A 12826-nucleotide genomic window follows, 5' to 3' on the forward strand; every position below is an offset into this window, starting at 1 on the left:
CGTCAAACTACGTGTTTAAAGGTTTAGCATTTGAAACCTTAGGCCCTTGGTGCAAAGAAGCCATCGATTTCATTAATGTCATCGGAAACCGACTTATCGCGGAATCAGGCGATTCAAAATCAAAGAAATTCCTTTTCGAGAGGATTTCCCTTGCCATTCAACGTGGAAACGCTGCAAGCATTCGGGCCACTTTTCCAGATTCCGCAATATTATTGGAAATTTTTGTATTATAAAACAAAAATGTTTATGTAATTATGTTATTAATATAAATTTTCTCTTATAGTAATAAAATAATAAAAAATAATTTAGTAAACACCATCCTAAATCTGCTATTGAAAGATTTAATTTACCACGCGAAAACGGTGGTAGGGGTTTTTCAAATCTAGAAATACTGCTAAAAAATCAAATTGCTTCACTAAAAAATTATTTCCTCAATAGAGCTCGTGATAACACCTTTTTCAATGCTTTGGTTTCAGCCGATAAAGGCTACACACCTTTAAATTTAAGTGATAATATAATTTCAGACATTGTTAAGCCAAATATACCTGACACAATAGCAAATATAAAACAGAAGTCTTTACATGGGAGATACTTTAAAGAACTGGAACAACCAGAAGTTAATATTCAGGCATCTCATGCATGGCTTAAGAAATCAAATATTCACCCTGAGACGGAGGGTTTTATATTTGCAATACAAGATCGTGTTATAAATACAAGAAATTATAAAAAACACATATGCGGTTTACAATCGATAATTGATAAATGTAGGATTTGCGGAACTGAAGGGGAAACAATTGAACACATTATTTCTTCTTGCACCGTTTTGGCTCAAAGCGAATATAAAAAACGACACGATATATTCGCTAAAATTATACACATGAATTTAGCTGTTAAATTCAATTTATTAAAGAATACACAACCACATTATAGTTATACACCAGAAAGTTGTTTGGAAAATGACAGTTACAAGTTATATTTTGATAGAACAATTTTAACTGACATTCATATTAAGCATAACAGACCAGACATTATTATTTTAAATAAACAACAAAAGCAAGCATATCTTTTAGATATAGCTGTTCCAAATTCACATAATATAACACAGACATATAACACAAAAATTAATAAATATTTAGAGCTGTCCGTTGCTATGAGAAATCTTTGGTGTTTAGAAAAAATTTCGATTTTACCACTTGTAATTTCAGCAACGGGAATAGTACCGCAATCTCTTTTTAAAAATTTAAAAATTCTGAATTTAGATAACACATTAGTAGTTGAAATTCTAAAAGGTATATTATTATACTCATGTCACATCGTGAGGAAGTTCCTTAACATTGACACAGAACATAATACACAACAAAGTCAAAATGCGGAGGCAAGACGCCGGTAATTATGTTGATAAGCACTGCACTATTACTTGATAGTAATATCCGTAATAGTGTATGTACTCCGGCAAAATTGCCGTGCCGCCGGGTGGAGGTGGGATAGTATTTAAAAATCATTCACATTGAATTTATGAAATTTGGAATTTAAATCAAATCACTGTGACAATAAAAGCCAAATCAAGTCAGGTCAGATTAGATTCATACCCATTATATACAGTCGCGGACAGAAAAAAGTAGGACAATGTTGTAAGTCTGTTTACTTTTTCTAATCTTTTAAAATATTATTTATTTATTATAGTAAGCCCGGTTTACTCAAGTCAATTTTAGCCAAATGTCTTAATAAGACTTGACCTACTTTTTTCTGTCCGTAACTGTATTTTTGAAAAAAAAAACTTTTCTGTTATCACTATGATAAATTTTTAAAAACCTACAATTAAAAAAATATTTTTACACTTTATAATAGTATATTATGTTATTAGGAGCAAAAATGATGTTTTATGTGCTGAAGCTGTTTGTTGGGGGCCGAAAGAAGTGAATCAGACTGCCAAACGAAGTGAGTCAGATTCAGAAACGAATTTGTTAAAATGTGAGTTAGGAATTTCAAATCATTTAGTTAGTTTACTTTATCTGCCGCTCGTCAGCGAAGATAATAACTTTATCTGCCGCTCGTCAGCTCCTCAGATGCCATGGCAATGAAGTGACACTTTAGCATTATAAGCAGCAGCAGTATAATGTCCATATTTTACTGACGTTTGAAGAAAACATATTTTTTTCTCTTAAAACCTAAATATGTATATCATATTTAAAATTACATGCATAAAATTAAATTTTGTACCTGTAATCCAATTTCATTTTTTTTTTTTTACTTTTATCCTCTCCTCGATCCTAATATTTGTTTTAATAACAACAGTAACTAATTCACATTTCAGTAAAAATTAGAAAAGATCCAGTTTTATTAAAATTCATATTAAAGAAAATGCAAAGTATCTTTAAAAACTTAAAACTTACTAATGTAACACAATTTTACATTATTCGTTGAACTTCTTCCTCGTGTCCTTGTAATGAAGACACTAACAACAATTTTTTTTTTGATCAAATGCAAATAAAATAAAAATGTTTATTGATCAACAAATTTTTAACAAAATTAAAAAATCTAACTTTATTTCATTAACTTCTTATCAAGCATTGTTTCTTAGTTTCTTTTTGTTTATTTTACCTTCATATTAGTCACGCAAATTATATACATTCAGTTTTTTTAAATTTTTTACGAAAACATTGAACTTTCAATTGATTTTTGTTTACATATTTCAGACTACAGTAAATAATTAAATGGTATTTTTTTACAAATCTGGAAGTGTAGAGAAATTAATAATACATCTATTAGATGTAAACACCTTTCACGTTGTTTTGGTATAATGGGAGGTCATTTATTTTTATATTTTTTTTACGTTGGACACACTGTTGATTTCTGTCACTAAAGTGCCTGACAGGCCGACCTATCAAAATGAATATAACATGTTGCTGAATTTCCCGCGATGTCTGAACATTCTTCTATTGCAAACTAGTAAAACTGACAACAATGCACTAGACATTGATGCTATTTATAACCTCAAACTTAGCAAAACAAAACCAAAGTCCATTCAAAAATCAAAAAACCACCAACGTTGCATTTTCCTCGATAATTACTATCGGCAACACTGTCTAGTGTAAAATTTGGTGAGACTTGTAATTTTGAGGTTAAATGTTTATTAAGTGTCTTGTTTTTCTGGGCATGTTTAAGAAAAAATAATAGAAATCAATAAATAAATGAAACGTGCTGCTAATAAAGCAATTGAATTTTATTTTGAATCAAATAAATGTCATAATTTATAGTTACCAACATAGTACGAAAAAATATCTACCTAGGGTTTTTTAAATTTTACCAACCTAAAGCAATAGGTGGTGGTTTTTTAATTTTTGAATGGACTTTAAATGCAAAATTTACATGGCCTACCATTATGCCAAAACAACATGAATGCATTTTATAATAATATTCTGTTTTCTACTAACTATTTTAGTTCATATTTTGGGCCATTTCTGTTTTCATTTCTTTTAAGACAACAACATTCAGATTTTAAATTTACATTATACAGCTATTAATTTATCTTTTAATTAAAATTAGATTATTTCCCATTTACCTCTCTTTGCAAATTTACAAAAATAAATATTTCTCTCTGACCTTGTTACTAACGAGAAGCAAACAACTATTTCCTGAATATTCACACCAAAATAATTACCAATAAAATAATAACATAAATCAAACTCATTTAAATACATATTATTAAATTATTAATTTACTTTTTGGTTTATTTACTTATTTTTCTTTATTTTTGCCTTATTTAAATTAAATCAATTATTTAATAACACATGAATTTATTCTGAACACTCTGGCAATTAGAATGTGATGTGAATGGTACGCACATGACACGCAAATTTAATAAACATTTTAAATTACAATACAACTGCCCAAGGAAAAATTTAACGTTTTATTATCGCCAGCAACACTAGCGTAAATTATTATAATAATGTCCATTTTACTAACTGTTAACCAGAAGTTATTTCCACGAAATAATTACATGAATTGTTTATATCCTCGAATACTAAAGACAAAATGAAATTGTACTATAATGACGTTCATTATAATTAATTAAAAATAAATAAACATCTAGCAGAAGTTAAAAACAATCATTTCTTGTTTGCGAATTATTAAAAGCTCTTAAAAACATGTTTTAAATTTTTTGAAATTACATTGTACAATTTTATTCTTGTCTGAAAGATATTTGAATAAGTCTCGTTTCCTTCATCCGTCTTCCACTCACCTCTGGACGTTTCTGTTAATGGATAAATGCTCGTGAGCACTCTTCACGACACCTAAACTAATTTCGCCTTGGTTGCCGTTTACGTAGATTTTCTGATTAATTCCCGACCAGTACCGGTAATAGTGTAAAGTTAATGTGTAAACACCTCTGCAGACAGATCCCGGGTCAGAGGTCAACCGTGAGAACTCACAACGACCCAAGCAAATTGTTCAACACGGGAGTTGCAGAGGCCCTCTTAAAATACCCATTACGTATCTATTATAAATGCTGTTGAGGAAGTGAACATTCTGCGAAGCGCTGCAACACGATTAGTTTCTGTTCGATCCAGCTGGTCCTGTTCCTCCAAAACCGAGGCTCCCGCAGGACCAGAACTCGAATAAAAACCGCGCTCGTGCGAGCATCGTGTTAAAACAGCCGTTATCTTCCGTAATTAGAGTGTGGAGTTACATTAAAACAATAAGCAAATATATGGCGGTAGTGAAGATGGTATTTGTATTTGATATCTAATAGGTGAGATCTTAGGTAAGATGGCGCGCACGTGCCCCACAGGAAGTGCCGAAGTCACCGTTGGCTGGCGGACCGTGGAGCCCACAATACACCTCGCCCTCCATTTCCTCGGAGGAAATGAACTTATGATTGGGCTCGGAAATTAATATTACCGAACCACTTACGTCCACGCTAAATCACGACAGTTTCATTGAGGTCGACAATCATGGAAGCCTTTTTACGGTGTAATTTGCACTTTGCGCAATTTGATGAGTCAAAAACAAAACGTCCCAGTATGGAGATTTAAATAATTGCATCTGCGGAAAGTACATGTGGAGACAGAGTTTAAGTGTAATTCTTTAAGGTCGCACCTAAATATTTCAGATGTCTGGCAGCAGCACCAATCTGTTGCTGTTGGTGAGCTGTTAAGTGGTTTCGAGGCTTATTGTATTATCGACAAATATACAATTAAAATATGTTAAATAAACTGTTATAACTATTGTTTAATTCCACTGAATAACTGAATTAAATGCGTTAAAAATATGTCAAAAGTAGTTGTTGGCTGTTAGATTTGAAGATAGAGGATCTCTTCTTTGTGGCAGTGTAAGGTCCAATCTGCTAAATTTATCAACAATAAAAACATATAAAGTTTTCATTTTGCGTTTAGATAAAATTACTTCCTCCTCGTGCAACAAACATGATACAAAAGAGACGACCGAAAAAAAAACGACTTATCTAGATTCAAATTGTTTAAATCCAAGGTCTAAGTCATATTAAATCATCTTTCAATGTTCTAGTTAGTAGATTTGGCTATCTAGTATCTAGCTGAAATAATAAAAGCCATTTAGGGTTCATTTTACATTTTGTTTTTTCAGATTTTTCTTTACCAATCTTCTAGTTTGCAGTTTTCCTTCTTTCGTTGTCTTCTATTCTACACAGTCTGATACTAAATACTTTTTCTTAATTTTACAGCAGTGTAAACAGAATTTGTTAATATTATATCCTTCCTTTAAGCAATTTTGTCTAATTGTACTCTGGCCTGAATTCACCATTGTTGTATTCACCTCAAATTTTGTACATATTGAAATTCTGTTTTATATGAACTGATTTGGGATTTTGGGAGGAAAAAAGAAAGGAAGAGCTGCGGGGGAATAATGACAGGTGTGAAATTGGGGATTAAAGAAAAGAGACCAGAAAAGGGAGAAGAAGAAGAATGTATGGAAACAAACGTACATATAGGCAATAAATGGTGAAAAATAATGACAATATACAGCAAAGATGAAGACAACAGTAAGAGGTGTCGAAGATACAATAAGGGGAACCAGAGAAGATTGGATGCTTTTGGGAGAGGACTGCAACTGCAGAATAGGAGAAAGAGGGACAAGAAATTAGAAAGAGAAAAGAAAATCCAAAGGTAATGTGGAAAATACACAGGGGAAGAGACTGATGGAATGGATTAAAGAAAATGGATGGGAAACATTGAATGGAAACAAACAAAAGGACGAAGAAGGGAAATGGACTTATAGGTATAAGTAGCAGATGGGAAACAGTGATAGATTACGGAATAGTAAACGAAGAAGCATGGGAAAGAGTAGAAGAATTCAGAATAGGAGAAAGAATAGAGTCGCTAGAAATAAGTATAGAAGAAATGAACCATGAAGAAATGGGAAATGGAAGGGCAAAAGAGGAGCAGATAAAGGTAACAATAAGAATATAGGAGGACCAAGGAGTAGAACATTATAGGCAGAGACTAGAAGAAGCCAGATTCGAAGAGCAAGAAGGACAGAAGATGGTGGTAGAACTGCAAGAAGTAATTGAAAAAGCAACGACAAAAAGGAAATAATAGTCAAATGAGTGGTGGCACAAAGAATATGAACAACTGAAGAAGGAAGCAGTAAAAGCGTTAAGAGAATGAAAGAGGACTAAGATCAACAGAAATAACGTTGTAGAAGCGAAGGGAAGGGAAATAATATAGTAGGAAAGGGGTGGGGGATAGGGATATATTTTTTTTTGGAATTGCTTTCATTTTTTCTTTTGTAGTTTCCTCACCTACTTTTCCTTTACCAGAATCGTTTTCTTTATAGAATCTATTAATTTCCTATCTTTCTCCTAAGTGGTCCTGTCTAGATATTCCTGTGCAAAGCCTGCACTATTTTCAGCACTTTTTGAACTCGTATTCTTTTTTTACAAGAAAATATTTCCTGATTTTTGTATTATGTGCTCTTCATCTTCACTATCTTTTCACAGAACAATTCCTTTTAACGTAATAAAAAATCAATGACTCCGTTAATTCAGATTATTCTGACATTTTTATTTCTTCTGAAATGTGTAATTTTTTCTTCCTTTCTCCTCTTTCTGTTCAAACAGTTCCTGTTTGTTCTACAAATTTACTCTAATTTTCTCCATCTTTTTTACTAGGATTCTCTTTTTATCCAGTTTACTTCTCTCTGCACTTTTACTTTTACTCTCTTTGTTGTACCTTAGCTATATTAAATTTAAAATTTTCTCTCTCTGCTCATGGTTCTACTTGCAATTTTTTTCTCCACCTAAACTTGTGTACTTTTTGCACGTTTATGCCACTAGCAAGATCTCGAGTTCTTACTTTTCAGTGCTTCTTCAGAATATCCGCTTCAGAAAAAAAAATCATCAGCAAGAACACATATGGACTCATCTCTTTCAGAAAAATTTTAAAACTTATTTTCATTTTTTTTTGTGATTTTTACTTCAGCTTAATTCTCTTAATTCACCCTAAAGTGTCTTAACTGTGTAACTAAATTCTTTCTGGATAATGTTTTAGGCAATTCTCCCCAACTGAACCAATTATTTTTTGTAGATGATCAATAAATGTAGCCAAACTCTCGTTGCCATTTTTATTTTTTTACTATTTTAGTTGCTTAATTTTTTCAACTAAAATTCTATTCAGTACAAATTTCTGAACGTTATAATGTTAAAATGGCTACAATTTCTATATCTTTGACTGTCACGCGGTGATCGTGAACTACATTTGAACCAATACCGACTAATAGGTACCAGTCTGTGCAAATATGGTACAACTGGTTAATTTCGTGGTACACGGAAGCTGGAGCGTGAGAATTGCCGTAATTAATGTACAAATTAACGATTAAGTACCCATTGATTTACTATAAGCCACTCGATATCCTGTGGACAACCTTACGCCACACTTAATCGCGCTAATTAATAAACGTGTCGAAAACCTGAACTTGTTCCAATCGAATTTTCGTGGAGAGGATGCTGGACGTTTCCGGCAAACGAGCAATTAAGGCCCTTGACGAAAACGTAAACTAGTCCACTTTCGGTTTCAACGAACGAACGTTAAAGCCAGGAAGTTTTTATCACCCAGCCTACTTTTCCTACGAAGAGTTGGGGTTCGTGAAAACGAGGGTGGTCACCGAAGGATGACTCAAGACAGTTGGTTTTTCTTCAGACTGTTGCTACAGCTGCAAAAACTTTACGCTTTATGGGTACGGTTAACCACCACGTTCTTTTAAAAGGCTAATTGCAATTATCACACGAGTTTTATTGCTAGTTCCGTTGATAATTACAGCAGAAGGGCCCGCCGAAATAATTCAGGACGGGCGTGTGAAAGTTTCCTGAAAAGTAGACGCAACATGTGACTCGCCATATTGTCTCAATTCACTTGTAAAAAGCATGTGGAGATGAAGGAAAAATTTTAATCATTTCTCAAAAAAAAAATTTCAGAAGCTTACTTAAATTTGGGTCTGTGGATAAATAATATTAAATTAATATGTTTTTACAGTTCGAAACCAACAACTAATTAGCTTATACGGTAAGTGATTCTGCATAAGATAATAAGTACTAAAAGCTTAACAGAAAATTAAATTAATTACCATATAAACAATTGTTAAAATGTGTGTATCCATTTAAAAATCTAGGACTACCGTTAATTCATAGTCAAGAAGCACGCCTTAAAGGTTCTGCGTTAAGAAATTGAATTTCTATGAAAGCGACTGCTATATAAGAATTAAACATACTGCTTCCTAGTAAGGCAATTAAGGAAATGAAAATTTTAAAAATACTTTTGTGCGGCTTGACCAGGTCGTTTGCACTCGTACCCGCACCCAAACACAAAAAGTTCAAAAAGATCGATAAATTAATTTGACGTTTAGGATTGCAATGTAAAAACATAAGACGTTTAGATTAAAAAGTGGCGAAACAGAAATAAGCGAGGCTAACTTCCAACACCACATGTACTGGAACAGATTTATCGTTACAGCACATATCCCTGACGTCACATCGTGACAGAATCAAGTGCAGAACACAATCAGGAATTTTCGGTTTCTGACAAATTTTGTTTGAAGAAAATCGATCTGTTAGTTTGTGAGTTAAGAGGATGCAATGAGAGCACCAGACAGACACAAATTTTAAAAACTCTACAGTGTCTTCCGTGTCCAAAAATTTTGGAAATTTGGTTAAATATGGAAATAACAACAATGCGATAAAAATATTTCATTCGCTGAGAATTACTGGTTTGAAGAATTAATTTTAGATTTCCGCGAAAAAGAGTCATGTTGCTGCTGCAAAAAAGTCGATGTTAGAGCGTAATTAATTGCTATACGAAAATTAATTATCAAAATTAATTATGTTGTTATAATTGGTTTATAGCTTGAAATATTGTTCCATCAAGTTTCCACTCCAATTAGTTGGTTATTTATCCGCCGGTAATGATGAATTTTTATTAATGAGACACTGTACAGGATGGAATATGCAAGTGTTTGTCGATTTTGAATGCTGAATGTCAGACAGGTCTGTTAAATAATTGCATTCTCCAACATGTGCCCATGAATATGAGCTGATAATGGTAACATTGCTTCAAATCCTAGGAGTAGAAGTGTAGCTCGATCGAATGAAATATAAGGTAATTTGAAGCATTTATCACGATTTATTTATCAATGATTACACGAAATATTTTATAATTAAATTATCTCTATTAAAAAAGTACTAATAATATTGCAACAAGAGAACTAGGAATTACTGGTTTACTGTAACTGCAGCAAAAGAAAATGAATGAGTTAACGCAGGATTTTTTTGTTGTGATCCGCTTGAAAATAAAATATGTAGTATACATCATTCAGAGTAGAAGGTCTTATTGTGCTGAGCCCAGAGATTGGAGACCGAGACGAAGTCGAGGTCGGCAACTGCGCGAACTAACTTCTACTCTTAATGATATAATCTACTATTTTTGGTTTTCAAATTTAGTTCTTTTGTTGTTTTCCTCAAAGTAATCGAACCTTTGACTATGTAAAATTGTCTGCGATATTGTTATTTCTTTAATAATGGGTAAAATATTTTCCACAAGCAAAATCACATCGAATTTGAAAACATGCACAATTATTATGTAGTTGTCTATTTTCGTTGGTTTTTTTAAGTTTCCCCATAAATTGCAAACTTGCTTATGCGTTAGGTACGTGTTCTCAGCAGACATATCTTACATCATACTAGTACTTGATTATCGAAAACATCATCAAAATCTAATGTCATCGTGGAGATTTTAATGATAGACCCGGAGCTTATCACGGATGAAAAATCGGAGAAAGGCAGAGAAACGCATAAAAACCCTCGACTTAATGAGTAGATAAATACCAAGCGTAAATTTATGCCCGTCAGACCTCCCTCAGTCAATTCGATATGAAGATTACGGCAATGCATCATTACTTTTATCAGCGCACACCTCGGCGATGGAGTCCGCGTCGACGACCAATAATTAAGAAAAAAGCGAAAGGTAATTGCGAGAAATGAAAGAATGCAACCGGCGCCCACAAATGATACATCGCAGGACCGTATGAGTTATGCGCGGCCCTTGCGAACTATTAAGATAGCAATCGAAGCGATCTATGATAAATCACGCCTAGCGAGGATAATGTTTGTTTAGAGTGGCTCTAGTAAATACCCCTTCAGAGAACACAGATCATCCGAAATTAGGTATTAGCCGACAGTAACGACTCGTAAATCGCTGCCTAACGACAAACCAGATAAAATCAAAAGATGCGGCAGAAGAGATGTATCTACACCTTACATTATCCATATTGTGTAGAGCCGGCTTAGGCCAGAATCATGAGCCTTATGTAAATCAGTTCTGGCACCTCACCAGCCGCTATCTTATCTGCAACAATTATTTGTAGTTTACTGCCGCGAGAGGGCATTAGTTAGTGCCATTCTGTGCAAATGGCGCTCAGTGGCGGTCTCATCCGGATCGAGGAGATTATTTTAACTAGATATATTCTACTCCGGCTTTCCTCTTTACCACCCGATGGGATCAGATTTAGAACTATTGGTTTTATGTGTGTTTTATGAGCGGCAGATAAATGGCTGCGGGATATTTACAAGAAATTGTAAGCATTTCTTCAGGCGGCTTTAATATCCACGTCGAGGGCTCAGGCGGGCGCCAAAGGAACGATAAAATACTGGACCTTTCAAACATCACAGCGAAATTATTATTCAAATGGACCTAGAGTAGCCGCCGCTAATGCGACGTCATAAATACACCCGTGAGGGAAAAATACACAGATTTATTACTCACGCGCTATACATTTACAATGCATACTTCGTTCGGTCTAAAAATGGGTAAGCTTTTTTACATTGTTTTTTCGATTAGTTTTGTTTTAATATTAATACCAGTACTAGTAAGACAAGTAGAAAAAATATTTAACAGAACAATATACAATAAATAAAAATGTTTACAGAGAGAAAACGTGGCATCCAATTAATGAAAATATTGTGTTTTTATATTGACTCCAAATTACTACAAGTAGACAATTTAGTAATGTCTGGAAAGGACCGAAAGTTGGAAAAAGTCTGAAGATACAAGGCATAAAAAAATATGGAAAAAGAAGAAAAATTAAAACTGGTCCCCTAGGTTCAATTTTTTATTAACCTTTATCAAAGACGAATAAAAGTAGAATCGTTTTCTTTTTCACATGTTATGTCTCCTCACTTTTAGTGACGCTTAAATTTATTCATTAAATTCGTAGCAAATACTTCTGTGGTGAAATCTAATTTTTCTTATGAACACATTCTGTTTACTACAGCCTGTAAAGTGGTAATAAATATTTATTACCCATTAAGTAATTATCTTTGGAAAAGATCTCGTAGATTATATCCACATTTGCATTTGTTATTTTACGAGGCCTTTCATATTTAGCAGATCCTTAAAAGAAATAAAAATTATATTTTTTCGATTTGAAAACAATTTAAAATGAAAGACTTGTAGCAAAGCAACGGCTACTTGAGAGAAGTTTAATTACTAATCCCCATTTTGAAAGTAAACAGAGTTTATTTGTGAAATTAAAAAAAAAAACATTGAGTTGTAAATTGTTAATACAAAAGACATACATTTGCCTTTACGTACATTATGTTCAGTTGATTATAAAAAAGTTTGTCGAGAAGTATCAGAGCAAGTAAGTTTTATTGCATTGTTATCCCCATTTATAAAATGAACACAGTATAGTCATAAACATCTCCGACCTTCCTGGACCTGATGGAACTTAGTGTATCGATTTTCGCTATTCATAATCCTCTGATAGAAAAACCGTCGATTTAAATGCAACAACTGGGATAATTTCAGTTATCAGCATCGAAAACAACCATAAATCAATTATAGTAAAACCGCTATAATGCGATCGTTGACATCGGAGGATCGTTGAGCTACAATCAAAATTGAAGATCGCAAAGATCAAAGAGTCGACCGGAGAGCGCAACAAGTAGCCTAACCACTATAATTAATTTATGGAGGTGATTTCAACGCTAAATCAAGCGGGTGACGAAAATAATTACCCATACCTCCATTACGGACCGAAGATTAAAACTAATGTCCATCAACGTAATTAGAAAACAATCAATCATTCCGCCGTTCAACATACATCATCCGGCGTCGAACACTTCAACAATCGTAAACAGCGATAAATCAACGATTAATAACGCGTGTTGCGCGACAATTTAAACACTGGATGTCGTTTTCATACGATCCTGCTCAGGTACATATTAGGCATAAACAATCCTTGTTAGAGTGGTCGCCGTGTAGGCTCGAGATGGGCCTGGGAACCATTATTAATGGATTGT

This window comes from Tenebrio molitor, chromosome 1 (genome assembly GCF_963966145.1).
Source record: "Tenebrio molitor chromosome 1, icTenMoli1.1, whole genome shotgun sequence".
NCBI classification, from domain to species: Eukaryota; Metazoa; Arthropoda; class Insecta; order Coleoptera; family Tenebrionidae; genus Tenebrio; species Tenebrio molitor.